This window comes from Oncorhynchus gorbuscha, linkage group LG06, assembly GCF_021184085.1.
Source record: "Oncorhynchus gorbuscha isolate QuinsamMale2020 ecotype Even-year linkage group LG06, OgorEven_v1.0, whole genome shotgun sequence".
NCBI lineage: Eukaryota > Metazoa > Chordata > Actinopteri > Salmoniformes > Salmonidae > Oncorhynchus > Oncorhynchus gorbuscha.
This window is the reverse complement of record NC_060178.1, coordinates 55,544,668-55,553,990: the sequence shown is the minus strand read 5'-3', so window position 1 is coordinate 55,553,990 and position 9,323 is coordinate 55,544,668.

Below are 9,323 nucleotides of genomic sequence, written 5' to 3'. Positions count from 1 at the left end.
TCCAATGCAGGTCAAAGTTTAATGAGTTGCCCTACTGTGAGATGACCCCTGTGAACTCAGCCCTCACGGGGAGCGCTCATGGAAATTAACTAGTTAATGAAATGAACCGAGGGAGAGGATGTGACAAGGGATAATGTTAAATGGCTGAATGAGTGTGGGAAATGAATATGCTGCTTCAGTGGTTTGGTTTGATTTGCACTGCAAAGGATTTGTTAATGTGCATATATTGAGTGGCTAGAACTCGAGGTAGATCGGTAATGGGGGTTGTTGTACTGAGAGGGTTGTTTGAGCTCTCTTCTTTCCCCCAAGTGATATCACCTTAGAATATGGCTCCCTCTCATCTGTATATCCTTTGGTGTAAGACAGACCCTGGGATGGTACACCAATAGAGTCTTAGTACCATCATATCAATGTACACATTCATGTTCATATTGCAATGGGTTTCAAATGTGTGGGTAAAACCTTTAGGTAACATGTACTATGAATACCCCCTTCATAATACATTATAAGCACATGTATAACTCCTTATGTGACTGTTTATGTTGTCTTATCTTCTCAATCCAAACCCAAAGACACTCCAAGCCAAACGAGGGGAACTACTCTGCACGCATGCATACTGCCCTTTAAACACTATTTGTAACTGTCTGTCATAAAGATGAGTGGCAGTGGAATTGTTTTGTAGTAGGAAAAGGAGCTTAGAAGAATTCCAACACAGACACTGTTTTTCTGCTCCTTCTTATACAACCAAGCCAAATGAAGGAAAGCATAATGCAAAGTTGTATTCAGGTGAGTGTTCTCATTCAGGGGTAAGGGCGAAAGAGGTGTTCTTATTTTGATGTCCAACAGAGAATGTGTAAGACTGTGTTTGCATAGTAGAACAGCAAAGTTCAATCCACGTGGCTGTATATACAGTACCGTGGCTTCACTTTATCAACTGTAACCAAAATGAGCAACGTTTTTACATATTAGATCATTTTCTTCAAGGCAGCATAAAATGATGTGTCAGTTTACTTTTCTGTATTTACTGTTACCACTTTTTAACCAATTAAAAAAAATATATATATTGTCACAGCTTTGCCATATCTTAAAGTACAATGAAATGTGTAGATTTTACATTGAATATAATTTAAAAGAGGAAAGAGAATTTGCAAATTGTCATTTGTTGTCAGTTGTGACTAATTTCACTTAATTTACTGCGCGGTCATCTTCGTTATATAGGCATGCTATTTACAGTGTTTTAAGCCTGCTTTATCGTTATGATTCAGATAAAGCTTTTTCGTGGAATTGTAAATGACTGTATTCATATTTTTATGAATCCATTGTTTTTAGGACTGCCTGCATTGAAAATGGACCAGACATGGCTTTACGCTCCATAACCTTCTACCAACCAAAGTTGATGTCCTCGACATCTCTGACTACTGTTACAAGGTACAGTGTTTGTCTATAAATTATACAAGGTTAAAAAGGGGTACAAATGTCAACTAGAGATTTACAGAGAGGTAACAATATTGTTAGATAAAAATGCAAAAAGACAGTTTCATATTTTAGCTTCGTTCACAGGTGTAACAATGCTCAGTAAATCTGGTTCTGAGTGCACATGCTTGCATATTTGTATAAAACAAAGAACTTCATGCATACAGTGTTTGACGGTGACATCATGCCCAAACATCACAAACCAGTGCATTTTTAGAATCTACTTAACCTGTTCTCTTCCATGTAGGGTCTGTACCAGCCCTTTGTCAGTGTTTGTCACAGCTTTGCTGTTACAACCAATGGGGGGGGGGTGACACAACTCTCTGCAGGTAATGTATTCACAGATATTGAGCACAGAATTAAACATAAGACATATCATCTACACAAGCAAAACATATCAACTGCCGTAGGCATTGTTGCCATCAATGAGCAACATACATGACTTAAAACATGATATACATAGACTTGAATTAGTATACTGAACATTCCACGTAACATCATGATTTGTAAGTAAATCACTACACATTCTAGTTCCTTGTGTTTTTGATAATAAGAGTCCTCTCTCTTGGCTGCAGGTCTGTAACCTTCCCAGATCCTGACACAGAGCAGAATATACTGCTTTGGCATTCTGATGATTGCATTTGCAATCCATGAGATTATTTCCTGAGGTGGGAGTGTAATCCTGACCTGCTTTCTGAGCCTGACAGATGCTTCTACTGAAACTACCTCGCCACGTATTGATCAGAGGCCCTTTGTGGGGTTAATAGGAGCTGACACGCCAATAATGATGGAAAGAGACATTAAGCCTGCGAAGATACCGGTGGAAACCTCAGAAGGCATGTTACGGCAGTGGCCGTATTTATAAACAATCAGAGCGTTACAAGACATCAGGGTAGAGCATTGACATTTGGGGGTCACCTTAAACGTGCTCCAAGGGATCTGGTTTCACAGGACAAGGCAGGTTTATCTTCTCCTCTTCAGTATGGGTTTGTCTTGGACTTCCTATAGATCAATGCCGAGGTCCCTAACCAGAGTGAGCCACTATCGAATTCCTTTCCCCCTTAAGAAAAACACTCCAAGTGATAGCTAGTATGTCATCCCCCAGTCGATCAATAGGAGCTTGTAATGCACATTTTTTGAGGGAGGGGGGGTGAAACTGGAGACATATAGGATACAGCTGAAGGCTGCACTACTGGCTTATGGACACTAGGTGTCCCCCACGAGCTACATTGGTTCCTGTGAGGACCCATCAGAGGGGAGGGTGTGGAAAGGACCATTTACCACTATGGGAAATTCATACAAATGTGTACCGCAGCAATGTCGAGTGAATGTGTGATAGATACAAAGGACAATCAAATGCATGCTTTTTGATGATCACTGAAAAAATCGTAATGATGAGCTGGTCGTTCGTTGCCTTTGTGTCTTCCCCCTATGGAGTGCATTGTTGTTGATACAGGCGTAGTCTCCCATCAATGTCACCTGCTACCATACTGTGCATGTCAGTCCAAGTAACACTAATTTGCTTGTGTAAACAAAAACAATTTCCTGTCATTTTGAAAACAAAATATTTAGAACAGCATCCTTAGAAAATATTTTTTACTTTGGATACTTTTTTAAACTATAGATAAATAATTTTACTGACAATGTCCAATCAACTGGACAAGATGATTTAAGATATGGACTTTTATTTAAGTTTTATGTACTTTTTGTGACATCACAATTACTTAGTACAGTGGATGATATCTGTTAATAATGGCAAATGCCAACAAAAGTGAAAGTAGACAGTACTAAAGTACTTGTGAATCCTTCTAGGAGTAAGGCTAAGCCTGAGACTTTGATCCTCACAGTTCCTAATTGAGTCAGCAAAGAGGAGCCGTGTTGTACACTCCTATTGAGAAGTAATTCTCTCTCCTCTCATGGGACAAGATGTGTATCGATTAGATAAGACAGTCTTTCTTGAAGCGGATAAAAGAAAAGCTTTTCTGTTTGTTTTGGATGGTGCTCTGCACAGGAAAGGGATTGTGGGTTATACATTAGGGAGCATGGAGGGATTAAGCCGTAATGGGATTTTGAAAGCGTCTCTCCATAATGTACACTCTACTTAACAATATTTCAGATTATGTTGTAGATCAGACTTTTAAGGCCAAGTAGCCATTATCTGACAGATATATGGCTAGTGTGACAGCACCCCCCCCCCCCCCCCCAGTATTATGAGCTTCCATTAGCTTCACTGTCTGGTGATTATAGTCAGGCCCCATAGGGCTCTCACAGCATTAAGTAATGGGCTGGTCATCAGCAGAAGCTAAAGGCAGAGGGGCAGGTTAGAGTTAGCCTTTGCAATTTAAAAGTTAACTTTAACCCTATCAGTCACGAGACCCCAGCAAAAAATTGTATTTTAATTTATCTGACTTTCATTTATCTGCATGATAGAAATGCTTAGAGAATACATCCATCTTCATCTCCATGGTGACCTATTTTAAAAATGCACTCTGCTATAGAATGATGTGCATGTGCCTATTGATGAAAGCACCTATTTAAATAATGTGCCTATAGATAAATGCACTTTTTTTTAGGAATAATACAAATAAATATATTTATATATATAACACATTACACATAAGATACTCTCTCAATGTTCCGAATGTTCCCACCTCCTTTCCAAGTGCTCTTTTGCCTTCTTGTTTGTTTGTTTGTTTGTCTGAACTATCTTCCAGAAATACCTCAAAAATCCTTCCTCTTTCTCCCTCTGTTGGTTATCTATGTCCTAATTCTTCTTGTGGTCCTTGTTGGGTTTACAGTCCCCCAATCCCATTCCTGTTTGTTTGAATAGGCACTAACCAAGTCGATCAATCTCTTAACGTCTCTCCAAACCGTTTCCACAAAATAAAAGTATCTTCCAATTCCTCTAGATGTGCAGAACACAACAATACACTAAAATAAACTGTTCACATATACTAAAATCATTTTAAAAAACAGTGGCATTTAAGGAGGAGCTCATGGAATTGGTTGCTAGGAGACTTGTGTTGCACTTACAGTAGCTCAAACCACAAGTCACCTGCCAGGTTAATGTAAGCCACAATGCTTCCAGAGTGGTTTGTGATATAGTGACGATTATTAAGTATTAATTAAACTAATACACATGACTTAGTCGTTTTTGGATCTAATTTCCATGTCCAATGCTGTTTTTGAGTTTAAATGTATCCCTACGCCGTAAGCTATTTAGCTGATAATAAAGATGACTCTACTGTACAGTACATATATAAAGGGTTTTAATTACTTTAGCCAAGACACAATTTCCTTTCATATCACATTTCTATCAGGAGGATAAGAAACTAGGGCCAACGCAGCATACCCACATTTACCCCAGCATGTATTGAGAATAATATGGCTTTTTAATGAGTGACCGACAGAGAGGTTGGACTTTTTCTGAAGTGATCTAGTGTGTATTCTTTGTTCAGAGTGGATGTCATAGTGCCCATTAAAACAAGTATTAAATGGCCTCTCATTGTTTGTTTTTCAACTCTATGACAGACAGGGAGCACTGTGTTTCCTGTCCCCTCTGCTTTGAGGCCTCTATTTTCATAGCGGTTTTCAAATTCTATAAACAACACATTACACACAAATGAAGATACTCTCCCGATGTTCAGAATGTTCCTTCCTCCTTTCCAAGTGCTCGTTTACTTTAGTGTTTGTTTGTCTGAAAGCTTGTTTCACTATCACGGCCTGAACTATCGTTCAGAGATCCCTCAGGAATCCTTCCTCTTTCTCCCTCTGTTGGTTTTGTGTTTGTTTATCTATGAGTCTTGCAAGAACCAAGTCGATCAATCTCTCAAAATCTCTCCAAACTGTTTCAGCTAAAATAAAAGTTTCTTCCAATTCCTCTAGATGTGCAGAACATAGCAATGCACTAATATGACTCAACTGTTCAAATATAATATGTTTTTTACAACAAAAAAATGCAATTTAAGGAGGAGCTCATGGAACTTGTTGCCTGGAGACTTGTGTTGCACATACAGTACCTCAGACCACAAGTCACCTGCCAGGTTAACGTAAGCCACAATGCTTCCAGAGTGGTTTGTGATATAGTGACGATTATTAAGTATTAATTAAACTAATACACATGACTTAGTCATTTTTGGATCTAATTTCCATGTCCAATACTATTTTTTAGTTTAAATGTATCCAGACTCTGTAAGCTATTTAGCTGACAATAAAGATGACTCTATTATACATATGTCAAGGGTTTAAATTACTTTAGCAAAGACACAATTTCCTTTCATATCAGTATAAGGAACTAGGGCCAACGCACCATACCCACATTTACCTCCCATGTTTTGAGAGTAATATGGCTTTTTAATGAGTGACTGACAGAGAGGTTGGACTTTTTCAGAAGTGATCTAGTGCGTATTCTTTGTTCAGAGTGGATGTCATAGGGTCTATTCAACCAAAGATGAAATGTCCACTCATTGTTTTTCCACTCTACGACAACAGGGAGCACCTTGTTTACTTTCCCCTCTGCTTTGAGGCCTCTAATAACATAGCTGTTTTCAAATTCTATAGGTCAATGACACTTGTTTGGCCAATTTATTGTCGTTGACCTTTTATATTATATGGCTATTATCTTTCAATATAGCTGTAACGAGTGCTCTGAGAGTCGGGAAGCAAGTTCAGGGAGTGAGTGTTAATAAATAAAATAAACACGAAACACAAACAACGCACCGACATGAAAACAGAGACAATAACACCTGAGGAAATAACCAACGGGAGTGACATATATAGGGAAGATGATCAAGGAGGTGATTGAGTCCAGGCGAGTGTCATGGGGCGCAGGTACGCGACACGATGGTGACAGGTGTGTGGGATAAATCAGAAGCCTGACCTAGAGGCCGGAGAGAGAGTATGTGACAACAGCACATTATGGTGTTAATGCAGTGGTTTAAACTTCACTGTTCCTTACTAAACAAGACAGCAGTCATAATAAACCAGTGTAGTAATTGCAGATTTTTGTTGCTGATACAAAAGGTATCTGTAGGTGATTCATAGGATTTCACAGATTACATTATTAAGATTTGAAACCTATCCAAAAAAGCAGTATCGCTATTCTGTCTGTGCCCTGCCGCTGACACATATTAGTCTACTGCACATACGTATAGTAATCCCCAAAAGCATTCTGTATCATTGATGACAGTCCACTACACTCAATCCATCTTTGTTTCCTTGTTCTGTTACAAAGTAGCCTAAGAGAATGTTCATTTTTGGATACCTTAAGGCTCAGATTACCTAGATTGACTGCTCTGTGATGGATTGGTCTAGTGTTTCATATTAGGGCTGTTTCTCTCCCTCGAGGGACCCCCTGTGACACTGGTTGGATGACAGAACGCCACTGGGGAGCCTAGAAACAGACGATAGGGAGAAAATCATTTGAGCTGGCCTGGAAGTGGTAGTCAGCTCTAGTCAGATCCTGGTTTGATAGAGAAGTATATAACACTCCTGACATGGGCATCCAGACAGGGCTGTGATGTAACCTAGGAAGTTGTTGTCTGGTTTCTCCGTTCAGTTCAGTCGGAAAGGCTTTGGGTCTTTTAAACTTTATGTATTCATCGTTTATAGTTTTTTTTTTTTTGAATGATTTAAAAATATATATGTTTATTTTTATTTTTTTATATCTTACAAATTTACAAGGGAGGTCCATTCTCCGCTTCCCATCTGCACAGGAAGACCTTTTTGATTGTGCTGCTGACACATTGCTCGCCTATGTGTCATTGCTCCCTACCTGTACAGGTACTGTATTTGATTAATTCTACAGAAGACTTTGTAAATGCTCCTTGTTTTCTGTTTACAGGAGGTGCTGTATGACAAAGCGTATCGAGACCGTTTGCTGCAAAGGCCCACAGTATGCAATGGATGTTGGTAATAATATTCATATTCACTTATTGCAATGCAAATCTCAAGTTAGGATTTAAAGGGAAAGTGCAGTCAAAAATGTGATTTTCCTGTGTTTAGACATTGAGATAAAAAAAAAGTTGCATTGGATCTTTCACCCTACTATGTTCTCTATACAATATATTATGTTTATACATCAAAAACGTCACTCGTCTTAAAGAATGCATTGTCCTTTGGAATCAAAACTCAACGAGCTTAGATTTACCAAATGCATTGAGACATTTTCATCAAATTATTCTATGACATTTGAGAGGCATTTGAAATTACTGAAAGCCTCTAGACTCCAGTCAAAGTCATTTGTGAGATGCTAATATGATAATTGATCAAAAATGCTAGCGGAGTCAGCAGACCTACATTAGAGTGATAGATCAAGCATTGTGTCTATCCTCTTGTTTTAGTCCATAACGTGACAGCCTGACAGGTTCATGTGTATTTCTGGAGAGCATGAATAGCTCCTCTCATCTTCTGGAGGAAGAGGCCTTCATCTCCCATATGCTCTCATGATGGCAGTCAGATCCATCATACAGAATTAGTGCTAGTGTCTTCCTGCTCTGGCCCTACAAACTGCAGCATGGAGGCCAACAGGCCAGGGTAATCAAACTGGGAGAGCAGAGGGCCAGAGTAATCCAAGCCTGCTAATCAAAAAACAAGGAAGTAGTGGCCAACTACTACTCACCACAGCTAGAAGGAAGGATAGAGACATACAAGTCCAACTCGATCCATCTGACTCATTTTGGTACTCTGAAACTGCAAATGCAAGTTTTGTTTGCATTTGTTACACATTAGCAGAGGCAATACTATCAAGTAAGCATGATTTGACGATTGTAAAATAAACAGAATCATGTTTTTGGAAACACTGAACATTACATGCTGTTTACATTATTACAGGGTATTTATTTACTAGGGCCTAACTTATGTAATGTGTTTAAGTCATGGCATGTACTTACAAGCTTGTTACATGGTTATAACTGGTTGTTACTTTGATATAAGGCCTAAGTATCATAAAGAAGTACCCAAAAATGAAACTTTGTTGACTGAAATGTTTTTGTTCAGGATGAAACCCAAGGTTGTGTGAATGAGGCTAACACTGCCAAACCAAAATCAACACGACTACACTCCCTTGATACTTTCTGAGGGTATGTACATGGATAATTGTTTCTCTTTAGCGCCACATACAACTTGTTTACAAGCTAATTGATTTCAGGCTAATCATAAAAGCATGCTGAAGTTGTACAGAACACAAAACATAGTGTGTATTGTATAAGTGTGTATTGTATAATGAAAGACCATTGGAGTCACTGTCTGGTTACATGGTCACTTAAGCCTTTGTTTTCAGGCAATCGCTTTGGGCATGATTTGTAATATCTCTTGTTGTCTATCTACCGTCGAGACGAGTGTATTTCTGTTGGACAGGAGTGATGTGATTTAATCTCGGATCCCTGCTCTTCTCTCTGGAAACAGGAAGCTGGTGTGGGTTTTACCTCCCCCTTGCAAAATAATTGATGTAATAATACCGTCAACATATCAGCACACATTCACTGAACCATAGATCTACAGCTGAGATAGAAAGGAAAGAGCTTCCCAGAGCAAGGTTTTTAGTACCGCGCAGACTGCTCCATGTCTGCTCCCTTCACTTTAATGTGGGGAAATGATTTGTCAGCTGTAAGAATATATTGGACAGATTATTTTGGAAATGTTGAAATCTCATTCACTGCGTCCGCTCAATCTGACTTAATATTGTCATAGAAAAAAAATAAGAAAGGGAGCTCTGCTAGGATAAAGAATAAAAATAAATTGGGCTTTACAATCATTTAACAAAAAGACTTAGAAATAGAAAGACTTAGACTATTTAAAATGACAAAAAAGAACAATGACAGTAAGGATCTTTAAAAAGAACTTGCAGTGTT